We start from the raw sequence: 20941 nt of genomic DNA, 5'->3' as shown, positions 1-20941 counted from the left end.
TGTCCTGCCTGTGACCCCCGACAGCTCAGCCACATGGATGCCCGGCTCTGACCTCAGCCCAGCGTGCCCAGACGGGCGGTCTCCACCCTGCTGCCCCCCAGCCCAGCCCCCTTCCCAGCCCACTGGCTCTTCTCTTGGTGGGAAGCACAGAGCGCAAAGAACCAGAAAAAGCACTTTCCAGAAACGGAAATCCAAGCCTGAGGAACACGGGAAGAAATGAAGGGTTTCGCTGGGTTTTTGCTGCGGATCAGAGAAACGCGCATGAAGGCCAGAACACATCACTCTGTGCTTCCCGCTCACCGGAGAGGCAAACTTCAGAAGGCTGGGTAAGCCCTTAGTGTTGATCCCACTGTAGGGGTATGCGATCCCCAAGCAGGTGCTGGTATTAATTTTACAAGTAAGTGTATCCTACTCTATGGCCCCACAGTCCTGCTCCTGGGCATACACCCCAAGGACCTTCTCACACAGGTCCTCAGGAGGACAGGCAGCAGCATCTAGGGCAGCGGGGAGCAGAAAACAAATTTAGCACCCATCGCTAGGACAGTAGGTGGCAATGGGAGGAGACGCTTGGCTCCGAGCATCGGGCAGGGTTTGGACTCGTGCGCCCACAGCCACGTGGATGCATCTGAGACACATGGTTCTTCATGGGAACTTAAGAAACAGAGATCTACAACACACCCTGCGATCGACCTCATTCCTGCCCAGCGAACACTCATACCTCCAGCTCCTGGGGCAGAAGACACTTCCCCACCTCTCCACCTCGCTAACTTGGAGTCTGGCCATGCGACTTGGCTTTGTCCACCGGTATCTAGGCAGATGTGACTGTGGAGAGTCCCCAGCCAAGGCTTGGGTGACATCACAGATGTCTCTCTCAACTCCTGCATTTCCACCACGGACATGAGAATCATCTCCAGGAAATGCTGTCTCCAGAAAGACCGGAGATGCAGGGGTGGACCCAAACCCAACCCACCATCTAGAACCCAGCCCAGGCCACCGCAGCAAGCCCACCCAACCCACAGAGCCACAGGCAAGAAGAACAGTCCTTGTGTTTGAAAGTCACTGAGTTCTGGCATGATTTCTTGTATAGCCTTATCACAGAAAGAGCTGACTAATAGTCACAATATTGAAATCAGTTTTAAAATATGCAAAAGCGACACATGGGTAAGAACACATACGGACAGCAATGCATTCAGCAGAATTGCTGGGGGCCAGTTTGGAGAGGGGGGATAAAGCGAAATCAATCAATCGATCACGTGCCCAGGTGCACGGACAACGGCTGATCACCACCTTGAACTGAGAGTAAGGCCAGCTCACCCTCTTCCTCTGCGGTTCCTGCCTCACCAAAAGCCAAGTCCGTGGGGACAAAGACCTACAATAGTCCCGGGGAGGTTCACAGCTGAGGCTCAATAAATCCTCACTGAACCAGTGACTTAAGGTCAAAAATCCAAAGCCTTCCATGAACTCGCAGAGACCAGAACCCCCTCCTGGAAGGCAGCTTCACATTATCTTGTCGGAATGCAAACCTCCCTCAAATGTCTGGGTCTCTGCCACCTTTACCTCCCACGCCCAGAAACAGGTCTGAGGTCCCCGCTGCACTCAAGCCCGGATCTTCCGGAGGACAAGCCCCGATGCTGACCCCAGCCTGCCCCTGCTCCGTCCGCTGGCGTGGGAACAAGAGAATGAAGGCCGCGGAGCGAGCTAAATTAAATCCTTCTCACCAGCTCAGCCAGTTTATTTGTCAACTTGAGTCCTAAAGAGACGTTGATGGAAACTCCACGGGAAATAATGAGACAGCAGAGGGGGAAGCATGCTGCAGCCCAGAAGGAGGCAGCCAGCCGTGGGGCCATGAGTCGGGGCCTCCCCTCTCCTGCTACCCTCCGGCTCCCGCTCTTTTTTTGATTCTACATAAACCTCCCGGGACAAAAGCCACTGACGTCCAGAAAGGGAAGGGAAGAAGAGCTTAAAACGTGAGCTGTGAATTTTGCTTCCAAAGAATCCAGGATGCAGAAGCGAACCGGAAGCAGAGGAAACCCGGAGCCAACAGCGCTGGTACCTGCCAGCCCTCGGTTGAACCCCCCGGCTCTATCCCTTTGAGGCTGTGCTTCTCCAAGCCTCAGCTTCTCAGCTCCTCCGGGTATGATGGGGCCCAAACCAGCCCCTATTCTCCTGGGCCGTCGAGAGAATTAAATGAGACGGTCCAGGCACAGGGCCCGGCTCCGAGCAGAAGCTCCACCCAGAAGCTCAAATGTTTGCTGAGCACCCACTGGGCGAGCACCGGATGAGGCAGGCCGGGCAGTGCCCTCACGGAACTCGAGGTCTTGCACGAACAAGACCAACAACACAAACCCACGTCAGACAACGAGGTCATTCCAGGGATCTGTGGGTCTGCGCAGAGCAGGGAGGCTAGGGAAGTGCTCTATTTTAGCCGGGGCCGTAGGGGAAGACTTCAAGGATGACATGGAAGCGAGGTCTGAGGCTGAGAAGAAGCGCGTTTGACATAGCGTTGGCGGAAACAGGCCCAGGAAGAACTGCGTTCCCGCTTTCAAACCCCCTCCCCGACCTGGGACCGAAGCCTGGAGGGCTGCTGGGAATGGCCCTTCCTCCACTCGGGTTTTTATTAAAACCAAATTAAGGCCAATTAAATGACAAATTAAGCCTATAAAACAGCTTCTGACCTCAGGCTCCTTCCACCCAGAGTCTGCGAAGCAGGCATGTCGTCAGCATCTCGAATGTTGAGCCCTTACTACAAACCAGGCCCCCAGCCATACCCCAGCCACAGAGATGAAGGGGTCACAGCTCGCAGGCCCTCCACGAGCTCCCTCGGGGGGCTGCTGACCGCTGCTGCTTCACCGATGCCTCCCCAGTGCCTGGAGACGGCTGTCATGGGTCTTCGGATCAGGTCATCCTCCTGATGGCTTCCCCAAGGTAGACCAAGTTTCTTGACATGACATTTGAGGCTCTGGAAGCCGAGCCCTGCGGACCGCGCCAGCCTCGTCCCCTCAACGCCCCCTGCCCCTCCCTGTCCAGCGAGGGCCATTAGCCGTTGTGCAGAGAACAGGCCCCAGACAGCCATTCTGGAATTCACCTGTGCTGTTCCTCCCACTTGCAACCCCCTTCCCTACCTTGAGCACTCAGCTTGTCAGACACACTGAGAGGTTATCGCTCAGTGACGCCTGCCGGATAACCTGATCCTTGCCCCCAAGCAAGGTCACACCGGCTTTGGGACCCACAGGGCAACTGCGCTATCACCTCAGACCCCTCAAACTGAGGACCCAGGGAATTGACCCCAGGCCCTCGGGACCCCACCTGACCTTCACCCAGACTGCCCAGGACGCTAAAAATTTTACATGCCCTTTCCAGGGCCACCTGGGTGGCTCAGCAGGTTAAGCATCTGCCTTCGCTCAGGTCATGATCCCGGGGGTCTTGGGATGGCTAGTGATGATGAACATCTGGATGCCTTCTTTGGAGAAGTGTCTGTTCATGTCTTCTGACCATTTTTTTGATATGATTAACTGTTGTTTTGATATTGAGTTTGAGGAGTTCTTTATAGATCCTGGATAAGAGCCCTTTGTCTGTAGTGTCATTTGCGAATATCTTCTCCCATTCCGTGGGTTGCCTCTTTGTTTTGTTGACTGTTTCCTTTGCTGTGCAGAAGCTTTTGATCTTGATGAAGTCCCAAATGTTCATTTTCGCTTTTGTTTCCTTTGCCTTTGGAGACGTGTCTTGAAAGAAGTTGCTGTGGCCGATGTCAAAGAGGTTACTGCCTATGTTCTCCTCTAGGATTTTGATAGATTCCTGCCTCACGTTGAGGTCTTTCATCTATTTTGAGTTTATCTTCCCACACCTCCTTCCTGATGAAACTGACCACCGAGACCCACCGCCCACCCCCGCTACTATGTGTTCCCACCCCCTGCCTGAACCCTTTGGACCTGAGCTATTCCCAGCTCCAAACAGGACCAGTCAGATTCTTTCTCCTAGAGTTTGTGGAAGTGGGACCCAAAGTGTGAGAAGGTTGGTAGACTGCTGGGAGGCTGTGGTCTTCAGGTAAGGGGTCGCCACGAGAAAAGAAAGAAGCAGCTGTGCTGAGAAATAGGGGCCATAGCCTGGCCTGCATCCTTCTGGCACTCTAGAGTTCCAGTCTTCTAATACTCATCTGGGCCCTGTGGGGTGGTCTTCTCAAAGAAAACCTTGCTGGTTTTGATAGTCTGAGCAGGCTTTTTGACCCTTGAAGTCCATCTTTCTTCTTCTCAGAAGAACTCCCGCCAGCCCCAATCTAAGGTGGTACCAAAGATTTAGGAAGTGCTCCCTGAGTCATCGCCCCAGTATATCTCACTAGAAGAATGAGCTAGAACTAAATGATTGACAAGGGACATGGTCCCCCGAGAGCGCAGAGGGGCACACAGGATGACCACTGACTCCCCAAGACTCCAAAACCCTATGTTCCACAAGGGCTTCCGGAGGCAATCATGCCTCCACACACTGCTGGAGCCTTGGCAAGACTAGGGTGGAGACGCCCCAGTGGAGAAGGAGATCCCATCGCGCTGGGCAAGAGCCCCGCTGCAGAGACTGCTGGCAAGAACCACAAAGGGCTCTGCGGTCCTGTTCTGAACAAGAATAACAAGGCAAGGATAAATGGGCTGCTCGGAGCCCAAGGTACGATGTCAAATCGTGACAGCCAGTGAGCAGAACTCCCCAGATTCTGCTTTGTTCCTGACTTCTCTGGCAAGGAAGAGGCTCATTTCAAGTGAAAAGGGCAGAGCGAGCACTATCAAGGTGGATCCCCGCTAGGACCCTCCATGGGGGACCGGCGGGCCCTTTGTTGATGGGCGGCGGGGAAGCTTGAGGAACCAGTGAGAAATCAAGTATCTGAAAGCAGGAATGGCATTCCGATTTCAAAAAGAGCAAGAAATCTGCAAACTAAAAGGTGGCAGACACCCAGGCAGATTCTCGAGTTAACTGGAGCAGGTAATATTTGGAGACATTAGCTGAGGTTTCCCACAGCCTTCCTGAACCCGTGTCCTTTGCCGCCCGTATTCATTGCTGCAGGGGGGAGGTGGTGCTGGGGGACGCAAGGCCAGCTCTCAGGCCACAAGAACAAGGATACTGAGCTGCAAAAGTCTGGTCTTTTAAGTTCAAAAGCCACATTTTATACTGTAAATGATATATTTAGGAGAGGAGAGGAAAGTCTGGGTTACCTCCCCTCTCCTCCATATCCTACGCTCAATAAAGCTCTCCTGGCCGAGGGGACAGAGGAAAGGAAGTCAGAGGGCATGACGGAGACTTTCATGTGTCACCAAGGCCCATTTCTTCTTCCTCGTGAGAACACAGTTAAACTACATGTCCCCATATCCATTGTAGTTGAAGGCAGCCGTAAGGCTGAGTTCTGACCAAAGGAATGTGGGGGTGAGGGCGATAAGTGAGCTTCTAAGCCTTAAGGACCTTCCACATCTTCCTCTACTCTCTTCCCCAGCCACTGGCTCAATGGAGAGTTTCTCCTCCCTGCAAAGGAAGGAGCCCAGACCCCCGGGTGAGCGGGTGGAAGGGAGCCTACTGCCAGAACACCCACACCGGACTTCAGGTAAGCAGAAAGTCAGCTTTGCTCGTGGAAAACCACTGAGATTTGGGAGTTTCTGTGTTATCACAGCGAGGCTTACTATACAAGGGAAAGTAAAGATGTTGGAATGGATAAGCAGAGTAGGTCCCTGCCCCCTCCCCTAGCGCACACACACACATCATCACCATCATCCCATAAAGGAGAGAATAACAGACTTTAGGAAATCTTAAAGCAGAAAGAACTACCCGCTCTCCCAAGGAGAGACAAGGACACAACAAGGCTTGAGTTATCCTGCACCCGGCACAGTGCAGCAGCCTCTGAATATGAAAGGCTTCACGACAAATGGGCCTGGAATAGCCTTGGGATGTTTTTCAGGAGGCCAGACATGGTGTGGGTGCACCTGGAGAATCAGCAGAGCTACCGAAGCTTTGAGGTCAAGAAGAACCCAGTAGGAGTCGCACAGAACAACATAGTTATCCCCAGTATCTGACACATGATAGGCGGTCAATAAGAGTTTACTGGAGGGATAGATGGATGGATGGATAGGTAGATAGATGTATTGATAGATGATGGATACACGGATGGGTGGATGGCCAGTCAGATGTTTGGGTGGGTGATGGATGGATGGACATGTACATAAGTAGGTGGAGGGCTAGATGAAGAAGTTCTGGTTGGGCTCCTGTTCTTAGAAAGAAACAGAAGAATACTTCATGATACCAGATTTGGCAATGATCCCTTAGCTATGATACCAAAAGCACAGACAACAACAACAACAACAAAAAATAAACTGGATTGCCTCAAAACTAAAAGCTTTCGGGCATCAACAACAGAGTGAAAAGGAAACCCATGAAATGGGAGAAAAATACTTGTATATAATAGATGTGATAAAAATGATATCCAGAATATAGGAAGAACTCCAACAACTCAACAACAGGAAAACAAACAACTGAAATCAGAAATGGGCCAAGGACTCGAATAGACATTGCTCCAAAGAAGATATATGGATGGCCAAAAAGCACATGAGAAGATGCTCCGTGTCACCCGTCCCTAGGGGCCTACCAGTCAAAACCACAGCAAGACGTCCTATCACACACACACGAGGATGGCTCATCCAAACCAAAAATAACAAATCTTGGGGAAGATGCAGAGAAATTGGAGCCCTCGTGCAGCATAAACATAAAATAGCAGAGTTGCTACAGACAGTGCGGTGGGTCTACAAACAATTAATCATCTGGTCGTCACGTGACCCAGCAATTCCACTCCCAGTACCCACCCAGCCGAGCTGAGAGCAGGGGCTTGAACTGGAATTTGTACCCCCATGTTCACAGCAGCATTATTCACCAGAGCCAAAAGGTAGACACAACACAAATGTCTATCCACAAACTGGAAAACAAAATTATGGGAGGTACCGGGAGCAGCCAAATTCTCTCTCTTTTTTTTTTTAAAGATTTTATTTATTTGTCAGAGAGAGAGCACAAGCAGGGGGAGCGGGAGGCCAAGGCAGAGGGAGAAGCAGGTTCTCCGCTCAGCAGGGAGCCCGATGCGGGACTCGATCCTAGGACCCTGGGATCATGACCTGAGCTGAAGGCAGAAGCTGTAAACCACTGAGCCACCCAGGCGTCCCTGGAGTAGCCAAACTCTTAAAGACAGAAATCAGAATGGTGGTTGCCAGGGGTCAGGGGGAGGAGGGAGTGGGGAGTTCGTGTTTAATGGGTGGTGAGTTTCATTCTGGGAACATGAGGAAGCTCTCCAGACGTGGATGATGGCGGTAGACAAAGGACAGTCTGAATGTCCTTACGTCGCTGAACTCTATGCTTACAAAACTGGTTAAAATGGTAACTTTCAGGTTATGCTTCTTTTACCAGAAGGGGAAAAAACAAAAAACAAAAAACAAAACAAAACTTCTGTTCCCCAAAAGACAGCTGTGAAAAGGTAAGCCACAGAGTGAGAAAAGGAATTTGAGTTACCTGTAAACAACCAAAGTTTAAAATATGTTTTTTAAAAAGCACAAACATTTTAAAACATCTATAAATCAATAAGAAAAAGACAGTCTAATAGAAGCTCAAGCAGGTGACACAAACAGGCACCATGGGAGAAAATTCACATAGCCAGAAACGTGAGAAGATACTCAACCCCAACAGTAATCAGAGAAGTGCAAAGAGAAAAGCACAGTGAGAGGCCACTTCCCATCCATCAGGTGGGATATGGGTCAATATCTGATAAAGCGAAGTATTGCCAAGGGTAGATCAATAGGAATTCTCATATCGCATTAGTGGGCGTGCAAAGTGGTACCCCCACTCTGGAAATCGGGATGGCTTTGCTTCGTAAACCTGCAGATCCATCAAGTTGATGGAACAGTCCATTGTCAAGGTCAGCACCGGAGTGGTGATTCTCACACAGGGGGCGGCTAGTCAGAGGGCTTGTCACACAGAGATGGCTTGACCCAGACCCAGAGTTTCTTATTTGGGAGTTCCGTGTTTGAGCCCGAGGATTTGTATTTCTAACAAACTCCTAGGCACTGTTGCTGCCCGTCTGGGGCTTGCACAGGAAGAAGGTAGGGAGTCTTCATGAAAACCCAAAAGTGACCCACCTATCCATTAAGAGCAGAATGAGCACACAGAAGATAAAGTCAGAAAATGGAATATTGCATAGTAATGAAAAATGCACAGACTACAGCTATGATTGCTGTAGACTGAAAGTCCGTGTCTCCTCAAATTCATACGCTGGCACTCTGACTCCAGGGGTGATGGTATTTGGAGGTCGGGCATTTGGGAGGGGAATAGGTCATGAGGGCGGGGCTCTCGAAAATGGGATTAATGGCTTTGTAATCCAGCAGCGAGCTCCCTGACCCCTTCCACTGTGTGCAAAGACAACTGTCTAAGATACAGAGGCTGTATGGTTTAATTCTGCCATTGTAGCATGAAAGCTATGCTTGCATGAGAATGGGCATAGCTGTGTTTCAATAAAACTTTATTTACAACAACGAGCGGTGGGCCGTGCTTTGCCAGCCCCTGCCTGGCAGTGATTATTCTCTGGGATCGGGAGTTGCTAGGGCTCAAGAAGGGACACGTGGGGCTGCCGGCAGGGATCTCTTTCTCAACTCCAGTGGTAATAAAGTTTTTGCTTTACAATAGACGGCTAAGCTGTATATTTGCATTTTATGTATTTTTTAATTGTTACTACATTTCTCCATTTTAAAAAGCTTCAATAAATAAACCAAAGAGAAACAAAATGTAGCATCTCCATACAATGAAATAATATTTGGCAATAAAGAGCAGCCACATACTGAAACATGGCACGATGTGGATGAACCTTAAAAACAAGATGCTCAGGGAGGGAAGCCAGATCCCCAAAGTGCGCCTATTCTAGGATTCCACTCATAGGTGCCCCGAATTGGCAAATCGACGGGGACTGAGAGCAGATCGCTGGTTGTTGAGGTCTGTAGGGACGGGAGGATTGAGAGGGGAAGGTTAAGGCAACAGGGCTTCTCTTCGGGGCAATGGAAATGTTCTAAAATTGACCATGGCCATGGTTGTACAAGATTGAATGTACTAAAGGCCACTGACCTGTACACCTCAAGGAGTCAAACGCATGGTAAGTAGTTACGTTTCCATAAAGCTGTTACCAAAAAAAACAAACAAAACACAGAGAGAGACACACACACACAGAGACAACAACCCCAACTGCTTTAAACTCATGAATAAATCCCCAACCTCTGGCCTCGCCAGCATAGATGGGCCCGACCAGGGGAGTGAGCGAGGAGACCACCCAGACACCAGCGTTGGAGAAGTCACCCGTGCTCCCTTCTGGGTGCAGGAGCTGCCCATCACTGCCCCCCCCCCACATTTCTCCCCCCTCTGGCAAAACACGTGCTGACTGCCAGAAGCCCAAGTGGCCCCAGAGTCTGTGGACAAGCAGGGCTGGGGCATCCTTGCCAAGAGACGCTGGACTTTTTTCAACCCAAAATGAGATCGGGGAAAAAGCATAAGGGAAATGAAGCCTGTAGGAGTCGGGCTGGCTCGGGGAATCCACAGAAGGGCTGGGGAGCCAATTCCTGCGCAGCAAACCGGAGCGGGAGCTTTAGCCTTCTAGAACATTCCTTCTGAAAGGTTCCTTCTTGGGTTTGTAGTTCCAGGTGGCTTCGAGGCATGGGTAGGGTCTCAGGGGCCTGAAGCCCTCTGCTCCTCAATCAGGCAAAAGGCAATATATTTTGGGGTGCTCTGTGTCATATCCCAGGGCTTCTCAGAACCTCCGGGAAGCCCGACAGATGGTTGCAAATGAGAGGCTGCAGAAACCAGCAGATGGGATGCGTGAGGAGCAGAGGGTGCCGGGAGCGGGAGCAGCCGTGGGTCCCCTCTGCTGCCCCCTCCCTCTGCTCCACGCAGTCCCTGATAGCTGTGAGTCCACGGGGCCGCCTGGCTGCCTCGGAACACATAGCAAAGCCAACCGAAGAACTTTCGGGGTCTGGGGAGCAGAGGAGGAGCCAGGAGGCACCAAGCAGAGTGGAAAAACCTGTGAGGTGTGGCAGAGACAGCACGGGGACTGACGGAGGGAGGCATCACTTTGCTGTGTGACCTAAGGCAAGGTGCCCCTCTTCAGTTTCCTTGGGCGTAAACCAGAAATCACCAAAGGGCTGTCGAAAGAATCAAGTGAAACCAGGGGCGTGGAAGTATCTAGCCGTGAATGGAACTCTGTGCATTATTCAATAAGGAGAAATCAATGCAAATTGAGTTACTTTCCCAGTGAGCTTTCTTGCTGGCGGGGCCAGTCCTACTGGATGGGGGAATACAGCGGAGCGTTCGAGCTGGCACTGACCGAGCCGGGCCCTGCGTCAACCCCTCACATGGATTATTCCATTGTCAGAAGAATCCCACAAAGCAGATGCTACGATCCCCTTTTAGAGATGAAGAAAGTGAGCCATAAAGGGAATGAGCGGCATGCCCACCCTCCACGGCCAATAAGGCAGAGCCAGGATCTGAACCCAGAGCCCACCCACTGCATTAACACTGCACTCAGAAACTCTGCATTTAAATCCCAGCTCTGCCACCGGCTGGGCCGAAAGCAGGTTTCTTAACCTGTTGGAGCCTCAGCTTCATGTCCTGAACCGGGGTGGGGATGTGAGTGTGAGTAATAATGATACGACATGCCTGGAAGGGACTGGTATACAGCAGGCGCTCCATGCATGCTGACTGCATTGCCAGGACTGGCCTGGGGGAAGCTGCCCCAGAAAGGGAACCCCATTTCTTAGAGCACACAGTAGGCATGCTCACTATCCTCAGCCTACAGCAGCCATGCAGAGTTTTTTCTTGGGGTCTCGGTTTTCTTATCTGCAAAATGGAGCAGATGAGATCAGCTCTCTGTGCCCTTTCGGCCCGGACGGTGTCGGACTCCTCTCTTGGAACTGGAAATGTACCAAGAGGGAAGACAAGTTTTGTGTTGGCCAGCGTGAGCCCCTGGGGAATCACAAGGGACATCCCACGAGGCGTGACGACCCTTTCTTCCTGCCAGCCCTGTCTGGCCAGCACGAAGCTTGTCTTTGCCTCTCATTAGACCTCTGTCCTTCCCAATTGTACCTCACTTTAGGATTCTTTTCTATTTTAGTAGCTCGTCTTGAGGCACTAAAGTGGAACAGTGAAGCACAAGGACCCCAGCGCCTGCCGGACAGGGGTTCCCACCCCGCTCTGCTGTCACAACCCGTACGGTCTTGCAAAAGATGACTTCATCTCTCTGGGCCTCAGTTTCCCCACCCATGACTTGGTGTACCAGCAGCACAAAACGCAGCAGGTTGTTGGGGGATCTGCCGGGTCTGGCATGTTGGCAAAATGGAAAAAAAAAAAAAATAGGAGTTATAATTTATTCTAGAGCATCTTGGAAAGAAAAACTCGGCACCCTAAAACCATGAATTGATAGATACCATTACTCAGAATGAAGCTTTAAAAATTAGACTTTCTAAATGAATCAAGGTAAAGAGAAATTGGAATTGAATACATGGAGGGGGGGTGTACAAAGCCCAAATGGGGAAAGCAGTGCAAAGTAAAAACGCAGGACCCCTTGTTAAAAAATAATTGGGGCTCCTGGGTGGCTCAGTAGATTAAGAGTCTGACTCTTGATCAAGGAGTTGTGGGTTCAGGACCCACATTGGTCTCCATGCTGGAGGTGGAGCCTACTTAGAAAAAATTATTGAGAAATTCAAGGTAGTGACACTAGAGCATTTAACCAAATGTGAGTCCCTTCTGTGCATGGGATGTTATGTGATGGTACAGGTCACATGCCCAAGGGTGCAGGCCACGGTTCTGTATCTTGGCAGGGGTCTGGGTTACATGTATTTCCTAAAACTCAGTGGATTGTACATTTAAAACCTACGCAATTCACTGTTCCTAAATTATACCAATGAAATTATATTGATTAAAACAAGGAAACATGACAAAATAGGGTCACACATTCCCAGCTTATACTGGGCAGTGTGGTGCAGCAATGAGATGTAGGCATAGATGGTATGTTGAGTGTCATCTTCTTTTAGCCCTGTTTATGTATCCCTCGCCCCCACGTACAGTTGTACAGGCTGTGCACTGCCCAACCTTACGCCATGCACACAGACCGCAGTATGAAGCAGGACCCACAGAGTTGCACAGTGAGTAACCTGCACAACGGAACGTGGTGAACCCGATTCGTAGCTCTTTGTCTAACTTCCTATAAAGGAATCATCTTGTGGCTCAAGTTAAAGCTCTTTGCGAATGCAAGACCTGGGCCAGATAGAAGGGCCTTGTTGTAAATTCCATTCTGGGGACAGGTCCAAGAACAGCCAGCCCATGGGAAGACTTTTCTGGGTTATGGAAAGGAGCCCTCATCCTTCAAATTCCACAGGCCTTGTGCAGCTCAGCAAGCCCTATCCCCCCGCCACCCACCCACTGCCGAAACCCCTGCTCAGACAGGCAAAGGTCTGGATTGAAGTGTCTGAGCTAATTTCTCACACCAAAGTATGATAAAACCACAGAGTCATTTAGAAATTTAAATTACCACTGTTTACACTTAAGCGAGTCTTCTCACCATGGAGAAACTGTTTCCAATTATGAAACATGAAAGCTGGTCACCGTTTGGGGTTAATATGACGTTCTCTGAGAGAGCGAGCCGGCGAGACTACCCAGACATCTAATTACCTGGAAAGATAATCTTGAATAATTGGAATTAGGCAACTAAAGCAATTACTAGATGTTGTGATCTTCAGGAGCAGTCCTCCACCAGGCATCAGGATTTAAACACCTTTAATAAGAGCATGTAATTAGGGAAATCCAGAATTTCAGAGCAGGAAGTGACAGAACTAGCAGTTCAGAAGGAGGGCGGTGACAGGGACCTAGGCATTGTTGGACAAAATGACGTTGGAGATGGTGGGAGGGATGTGTGGGAGGAGAAAGGGCTGGGGCGGGGGCAGGTGCTGCCCAAAGACTCCAAAAGCCTGGAGAGTGAGCCTGACTCTCACCTAAACTTACTGTGTGACCTTGAGCAAGGCACTTAACCTCACTGGGCTCGACCATCCTTCTACTCTTCAGCCATTCAGTAAATGATTGTGGTGCCCCTGCCACGTGGACTCTCTTGCATATGGCATTTCTTCTACCCTAAATGACAGCCCCCGGGCCCCTTAAGCCCTAGAAGGACTGCCATCTGTCCTTCAGGACCCTCCCCAAACGGCCCCCCTCCGCACAGCCCGTCCACACTATCATCAGCTCCTTCCACAGCCCTCTGGCCACCTGTCTGGGCTCCAGGTCCACAGATGTGACCCTCCTCCTCGTCTGTCCCACACTGGAAGGCTCCCGAAGAGCAGGAGCTGGGGGTGACCCGCCCCCCTGCCCCCGTCCCAGCTCCTGGCACACAGCCTGACACCAAGGAAGGCCACTCACTGGCCTGAGGCAGAACAGACAAAGCCACCATGGCCCATCCCCGAAAGCAAGGATGCAGTCCCCCCCTGCCTCCAGGAAATCAATGACACCGAGTCAGGTGGCCTGGGGTGTGCATTTATTGAGAGTGACCAGGAAATGCTCTCTTTCTTTAAGATTCCAGAGCTCGCTGCCTCCACAGAGGGACCAGGGCCATTCAGATGATTGATGAGTCCCACTCTCCACCAAAGGGCTGCAGGAAGGATCTCGACGTTGTCTGGGAACGGCAGGTGGGAGCGAGCAACGGACGCGTCAGCCACTGGGGCTGGTCTCCTGCCTCTTTGTGTTTGGAAGTCTCTGTCCATGGGGTGAAAGAATTAGACCTCTCTCTGTGTCAGGTTCCGGACTGCAGGTATGTTCCAGGTATGGAACAGAAGTAACGGAGCCAGACTGGAGGCAAAGGGAGGCTGGACCTTTGGACTGGCTCATGAGGGGCGACCGAGAGTTCCCCAGGCAGCCGGAGTGGACAGATCGCCCAGGACTCACACACAGGCATGGGATACGCCGGCCACCCGGCGTGCTGGGGCTGTGGCCAGCAGGCTGACCTGTGTGGAGCTCCCATGTCAGATCCCGGGCAGCTGGGAAAGTTGCTTGTCCTCTCCCTTCCCCTACGCAGCCTCTTCTGATCTATGCATGTTTCGGGTCTACGGCATAAATCAATAAAATGCGCTAAATAAATTAAGTGAGCAGCAGAATTGTAAATCGATTTCGGGCACAGAACAGAGAGGTTGAGGGAACCAACAAGAGACTATTATAGAAACAGAAGTGAGAAATGACTCAGGCAAGACTCAGGATTGTGGCCACGGAGCCACCACATTGTTACACGTCCCTGAAATATTAAACAAATGAAACCTACAAGCTGCGGAGACTGTTTCACACAAAGCTGCCAGCTGGTGGCTGCCAGGAATCCCAGCTGGGAAACGGGGGGGCGGGGAGCAGGGGTGACTAACACAGTTTAGCCCAGGGGGGTCGGAGGAGACCACAGTCTCCCGAGCCAGACTCCATTTTTCCGAACCTAAATGGGCCACCGAGGGTCGATAACGGCCCCTGCTCCTCCTGCTTTCCTACCTTCCTTTTCTTGTGCATTCTATCTCAAAAAAAAAAAAAAAAATTAAAATCAAAATTGTAACAGAGAAGTCATGTCTAAGCTGGGTTTTAAAGGATACGCAGAAGTTTTCCAAGGTACACAGAGGGGGTAAAGGCAGGTGGGGAGAGGGAACAGTATATGCAAAGGCACAGAGGCACCAAAAGATGATGGGGAGCTTGAGGGAAGTGTATTCGAGGGGGAAGGCAGGGCTGGAGCCCAGGGTCCACGCAGGGATGGTAAAAAGTGGAGTAAAAAAAAAAAAAAAAAAAAAGGCAGACTAGCTCCAGACTGATCACAAAGGGCCATGAACACCGTGTTCCAATATCCCAGCATATTTACATTCCAGAGCCAGGGAAGGGGTTCCCAGCAGAATCCTGATACAGTCGGATTTTCACTTTAGAAGGATCATTTAGAATTCAGTGTGGGAAATTTTTGTTTTACTTTTTCTTGGAGTATCACATAGAGACGGGAAAAGTGCATCTATCCCAAGTATATGGCTTGATGAATTTTCCTAAACTAAACACGTCTGTGTAACGAGCGTCCAGACCAAGATCAGATCATCACCAGCGCGATGTCCGCGCCCTCTGCACACCCGTTCCCCTTTGGTCTAACCCTGACTTCTCAGGGTACAGCCTCACTCTGTTTTCCAGTTTTATATAAGTGGAGTCATATAGTCTGTATTCTCATGAATCTGGCTTCTTTTGCCCAAATCCGTGCTGCTGTGCGCAGCTGTAGATGGTTCACCCCCCTTTCTGAATCATATTGTGCTGTGTGTACTGGTGCGCACTGAGGAAGAGCAGACAGGAAGATATGGGTGCAGCTTGATGACGGCCGTAAAGCACGGGAGGCTCAATTAGCTCATTCATTCATTCGCTCATTCATTTTTCATTCCTTCACAGTGAAAGCTCCATGGACCCCGTGAGGGGAAGCTCCAAATCGCGGGGTTAGGAACTGGGGACACTCTCCACAGCACACCTTGACAGGTGCCTTGGAACCAATCCTTCCCGGGGCATCTGTTGATACCTTCCTCCTTTAGGGAGGAAAACCGAGACCTCTTCCCGGCCTCTCTGCAGGGATCTCAGGTGGCAGAATCATATCCCTCCTGCCTCTCCCAGTGCAGGGCCAGATTCTTTCTTCCCCTGCCTGAGCCCTTCCACCGTGGCTGCTAAGCATTTCTTTAGCTCGCTCCCACATCTTTAGGGGAAAGACTTCCACCAGGTTCCTGTTTGCACCCCTCAACGCCTAGCCCGGAGCCTGCCGCGTGCTGGGTGCTCAGGAAATGTTTGTCAATCGAAAGGCACGTGTGAGACTGACTAGCACGCAGAGGCCACGCCGTCGGTGCTCAGCAAGGGAATGCACCCAAACATTTAGGTCCCTCGTGGAGAAATCAGGAGGTCTCTTTGGGAAGACAAGGACCAGAGGAGACCTTAAGCAGCAAAGCAGGGAGGCTCAGGTGCACACATACACCTGGAAACCCGCCTGAGCCATTTCCAGCACAACAAGCTGCCAACCACCCTTGAACCCTGCGGTCAGTGTATTTCTTGCCTCCTCGGTGTTGGACACAACCATGTGACTTGCTTTCGTCAATGGGCTGTGAGTAGACACGATGGTGTTTTAAGGTCTTAAATGGGTTTGTGCCCTTAGCCACTTGGCATTTCTTTCTTTCTTTCTTTAAGATTTTACTGATTTATTTGAGAGAGAGAGCATGACGGCCAGGGGGCGCAGAGGGAGAGGAGCAAGCAAACTCTCCGCTGAGCGGGGAGCCCGAGGTGGGGCTCAGACCCAGGACTGTGAGATCAGAGCCCCAGCCAAAGTCAGACACTCAACCAACTGGGCCCCCCCGGTGCCCTGCTCCCTTACATTTCTGCCCCTTCTTCCTGGCCGCCCAGAAAGAACACACGTGAAACAGATGTGGCTGAGCCCAGACTACATCCTGGAACCAAGACAACCTATAACCAAGTCAACCCACAAACACGTGAGCCAAAAACACATGCTGAATGCCCCTGAGCTCCGGGATGGCTTGTCACCCAGCATTATGGTGGATGTCATGGACCAGCACGCTAGGTTCGAAGACTACCCACGCGATCGCAGTTATTTGGTAGGAGAGCATCCGGCCCCAGTGAACAAGGGACTGAGATTTTGAAAGACAAGGGAAGAAGAAGACAAGCAACACAAGAAGCGTTTCCTCTGCATTTTCAATATCAAGCTCGCTGGCACATTTCATCCTGATACATTGTTCAGACATCTTTAATTCGTCCTCCTCTGCCTCCCACGGCCTTGGTTCAAGTCTTAGTCCACTCTTCTGCCCGGGCTGCTCCGGGGCTGGCCCGGCTCCCTGAGGCCCCCAGAGGTAAGTAAGAAGCCCCTGCTATCCTCAGAGCCCCCCCAGCCCTGTGGCGGAGAAAGATGTAGGTACACGTAACTGTTACTCAGCTCGGATACTGAAGACCCGGAGTGCAGGGGGGGACAGTCTCAGTGTCCAGCTACCGGACCGCTTACACAAATTGTCTCCACATGATTTTACAGTTGTTCCCAAAGATGGGGGTGGTCTTATGCATTGGTATGAAGAACAATTCATGATTTTATATACAAGTATTTATGTTTGTATATGTATGTGTGTGTTCCATACCTAACTGTCTACATCTATCTATCACCGTCAAGGACTAATAAACCAAACCATTATTAGAGAATACCTAGAGGGCTCATAAGAGACTCTCATTTCTCACTGATGCATTTAAGGATCATTGTAATTTGTATAACAAGAGTATATGCTGTTAAAACCCATGTTCATTTTTCATCCACTCAACAGGCTTTGCTCCTGGGTAACGGGGACACAGTGGGTCACAAAGGAGACAAAAATCCCTGCCCTCAGGGAGCTGACCCTCGACACCGCAGGCAGGAATAAGAGACGTGCAGGGGTGGAGAGCGACTTCGCAGGAGAAAGGGCTGTGATGAGAGCATGCTCAAGGAAGACTCCCGCTGTGACCCTGAACCCAAACCTGAATGAGGAGAGGGACCAACTGTGCAGAAAGCGGACGGAACAGCATTCCCAGAGCAGGGAACAACAAGTGCAAAGGTCCTGAGGCACAGGCTCGTTCAGCTGACTCAAGGAACCATCAGGATTTGCGGGAGCTGGAGTGTGGAGAGGGAGAGGATATTGCAAGAGATGAGACCCAGAAGGTCAAGGCCAGACCCCACCGACCTCACAGGCCTCCATGAGAACGTTTACTTTTTCTCGGAAAGTGTGATGAAAGCCAAGGGAGGGCTTTATACAGGGATTCACATGAGATGACTTATGCCTTAAAAAGATCATCCTGACCCATGTGAATCAGGGGGCAAGCATGAAGGAGGTAAGCAGTTAAGAGATTGTGGCAGGCATCCGGATGAAGAATGAATGCGGCTTAGGCTCGTATAAAACAAAAAGATATTTCCCATGGGAAGCACAAAACTACAACGGTCAGGCACCAACGAAGAAAAATGCGCGTCGTGGTCAAAACGCCAATGACGGACAGCTACTTTTTCCAGGGGACAGGGTCGGGAAGCAAGGGCCGAGAGCGTCCTGAAGAAAGTGGCCAAGACTGGGCGCTGTCTGTAAAGGTCTCTGAAAGCATGACTGAGGCTTGCCAGGGGGAAGGAGGTCAAGGAAAGAGGAGCACTGGCCTGAGAGCACTCTGAACGCAACGCAGAGGTCTTGGTGGAGGAGGAAGGGGAGAAACGTGCGCACACACACACACACACACACACACTCACACACTCACTCACACACTCACGGAAGGTCTAGCTTTTCAGAAGAACCAGGCATTTAAGAGCCAAACCACTCAGGTTCAAACCCCAGTATCTTACCTGTAGGACCTCAGGCAAGTCAATTAACACTCGATGCCTCAGTTTCCTCATCTGTGAAATGAGGACTAAAATGAGCCGATGCAGGGGGGCGCCTGGGTGGCTCAGTCATTAAACGTCTGCCTTCAGCTCAGGTCATGATCCCGGGCTGCTGGGATCCAGCCCTGCTTCTCCCTCGCCCTCTGTGATCTCTCTCACTTTCGCTGTCTCTCAAATAAATAAATAAAATCTTTTTTTTAAAAATTCAAAAATAAACCAAATAAAACGAGCCCATGCATGTGAAGTTCTCAGAACAGCGCTCAGCACGCAGGAAGCGCTGCCTAAAGCCAGTTAGCGTGAGTCCCATGATTATTGCCGTATGTGGCGGACCAGAAGGTAAGTCCCAGAGGGAGCGCGTGCAGGGACAAGAAGGCAGCAGGAGGGTGTGCTTTGGGAGAGAACACACCTGGGCTCCAACGCCAGCCCCAGACTCCCGCTGTGGCCTCAAACCACACACGCCCCCTCCGCGGCTGGGGGTCCGCGTCTGTGAGACAGACAGTCCTGATGGGAGGTGAGCACAGGATCTGGAGGGCCAGGTTGGGGATGGGCAGCTGTGTGACAAAGCCCGCTGATCCAAGGGACAGCTGAAGTGCTTGACAGCCAGTGAGTACGTGCAAATCGTCCTGCCACTTGGCGGCAAAGCCAACCCACTCAGCCTCCTTATAAACATTTTTACACACAAGCCAGAAGGTCCGTGGCGTGGCCGACAAGCCCCGAAAGAAAAATCACAAGGCCAGTAAAACACAAAGATACCATCTCTCTGGGGCTCTCGGTCCTCCTAGAAGAAGCAAGAATAAAGGTCAAATGTCCCCAGGAGGAGGACAAGCAACCCACGTGCCGCCGTACAGGGACACACCCATGCAGGTTCACCCTTGGAAACACACACGTGCACGGACTCAGCCGGGCACACGAGCCCATACACGTTCATACGGGCACACGTGTGTGCGTGCTCAGCCACCAGCGTGCGTGCGGGCACACGCAGGAGACCCGTGTGCACCTATCCACGGGAGCACCTGCTCGTGCGTGCATATGCCTCTGACACACACGCACGCTTTCGTGTGCACACCCAGGCCGTGCTTCCTAGAAGCCAGATGGGGAGCCCAGGGGGCCCCGGAGCTCCAAGGTCTTGCGGTTTTTGGCTGAGCCCTGGTGAGGGGCTGCCTCCGGGTAGGGGCTTATAAGATGCAGGACAGCAGAGGGGGTTCTAAAGCCGGGGCTCGGCCCCGCCTGGGCAGGGACACGTCAGGTGGCTTCACGTCTGAACGGCGCAGGTTCCGCAGCTGGCAGTGGGGGGAGTTTGTCAGCCTCTTCCTCCCAAGGTCTTTCTCCTTTACTGCCTGGGAGCACAGGGCCGAGCACGGAGGGGCCACGGCTTGGCGTGCGTGTGCATGTGTTAGCCGTGATATTCCTCGTGCTTCCTGACCTCAGCTTGGAAGCCGAGGCCCAGATGCTCAGCTCCAAATGTTAACGGTGGCCACCTGCAGCAGCCAAATGGGGCGCCGTCACTGGGAAACCAGGAAAGTCACTGAGCCGGCAGCTCCCTCTGCCTAAAGCCTGCTCAGCAGGGGGTGGCTGAGCCTTTTCCTGTGCCTGGGGGTCCCCTCCTCACGAGCTGCCACTCGGCTGGAGCTCACCAAGAGGATAGTGTCTGCAAGACACAAACCTCCCCAGCTTCCATGGCACGTGGCCCCCTCGCTGGTGCTGCCTCTACCAACACCCGGGATGGGTCAGAGACCGGATGTCTGACCCTCCAGACACTCACCGCAAGGAAGCAGGGAGCCAGGCCCCACCAGCAGGGGCCGTCAGTGGCCCCACGCCCAGGCTGAGCATTTCTCCTCAGCCAGGCACCCGAGATCCCCCTTGCTGGGACAGTTTCTAGGACTGGACTTCGGCTTCAGTTTCCCCACCCTGGCACCCAGAACCAGAGCTCTCTCCTAATCTCCAGGCTGCTGGAAGACACCACCACACCTGCTCTCTCCTGGCTGTCCTCCTCCTTGGCGGCAGGGGGTAGGCAGGTCCGGAGGCGGCCAAGCCCCTACGTTCCTTGGCCAGCACGTCCTCCGGCATCTGCTCCCTTGCTCTCCCATAAAAACAAAGCCCCTGACTTAACTGAGCACATGCTGCCAGGATAACGATCTCATTTCCCAGCCTCCCTTGCAGCTGAGTCTGGCCCTGGGATCAAGCTCTGGCCAAGGAGGCATGAGCAGGTGCTATGGGCAACTTCTAGAAACCTTGGAGCTGACATGCAAGCTTTGCCCTTTCTCCTTTGCCCCCTCTAAGCTGCTGCCCAGAAGGCAGGTGTGACAGCCGGAGCACCAGCTGCCATCTTAGACCATGAAGACCGAAGCACAGAGACCATGGGAAGGGGCAGCAAGCTTCTGGAGCAGAGCCATCATGGATTGCCTACTTTAAAACTTAAGATTTTATTTATTTATTTATTTGACAGAGAGAACACAGGTGAGCAGAGAGGCAGGCAGAGGGGGAAGCAGG

The 20941-nt window shown here is 51.8% G+C and overlaps 1 protein-coding gene across 4 annotated transcripts in view; it reads right to left on the bottom strand.

Annotated features, from left to right (window-relative positions):
• GSG1L (GSG1 like) overlaps window positions 1–20941 on the bottom strand; it is a 193081-nt gene that overhangs the window by 107377 nt on the left and 64763 nt on the right. The window lies entirely within an intron of this gene.

Source organism: Mustela lutreola, chromosome 17, assembly GCF_030435805.1.
Source record: "Mustela lutreola isolate mMusLut2 chromosome 17, mMusLut2.pri, whole genome shotgun sequence".
NCBI lineage: Eukaryota > Metazoa > Chordata > Mammalia > Carnivora > Mustelidae > Mustela > Mustela lutreola.
Note: the sequence above shows the minus strand (reverse complement) of the source record. Positions and strands in the feature narration are given on the sequence as shown.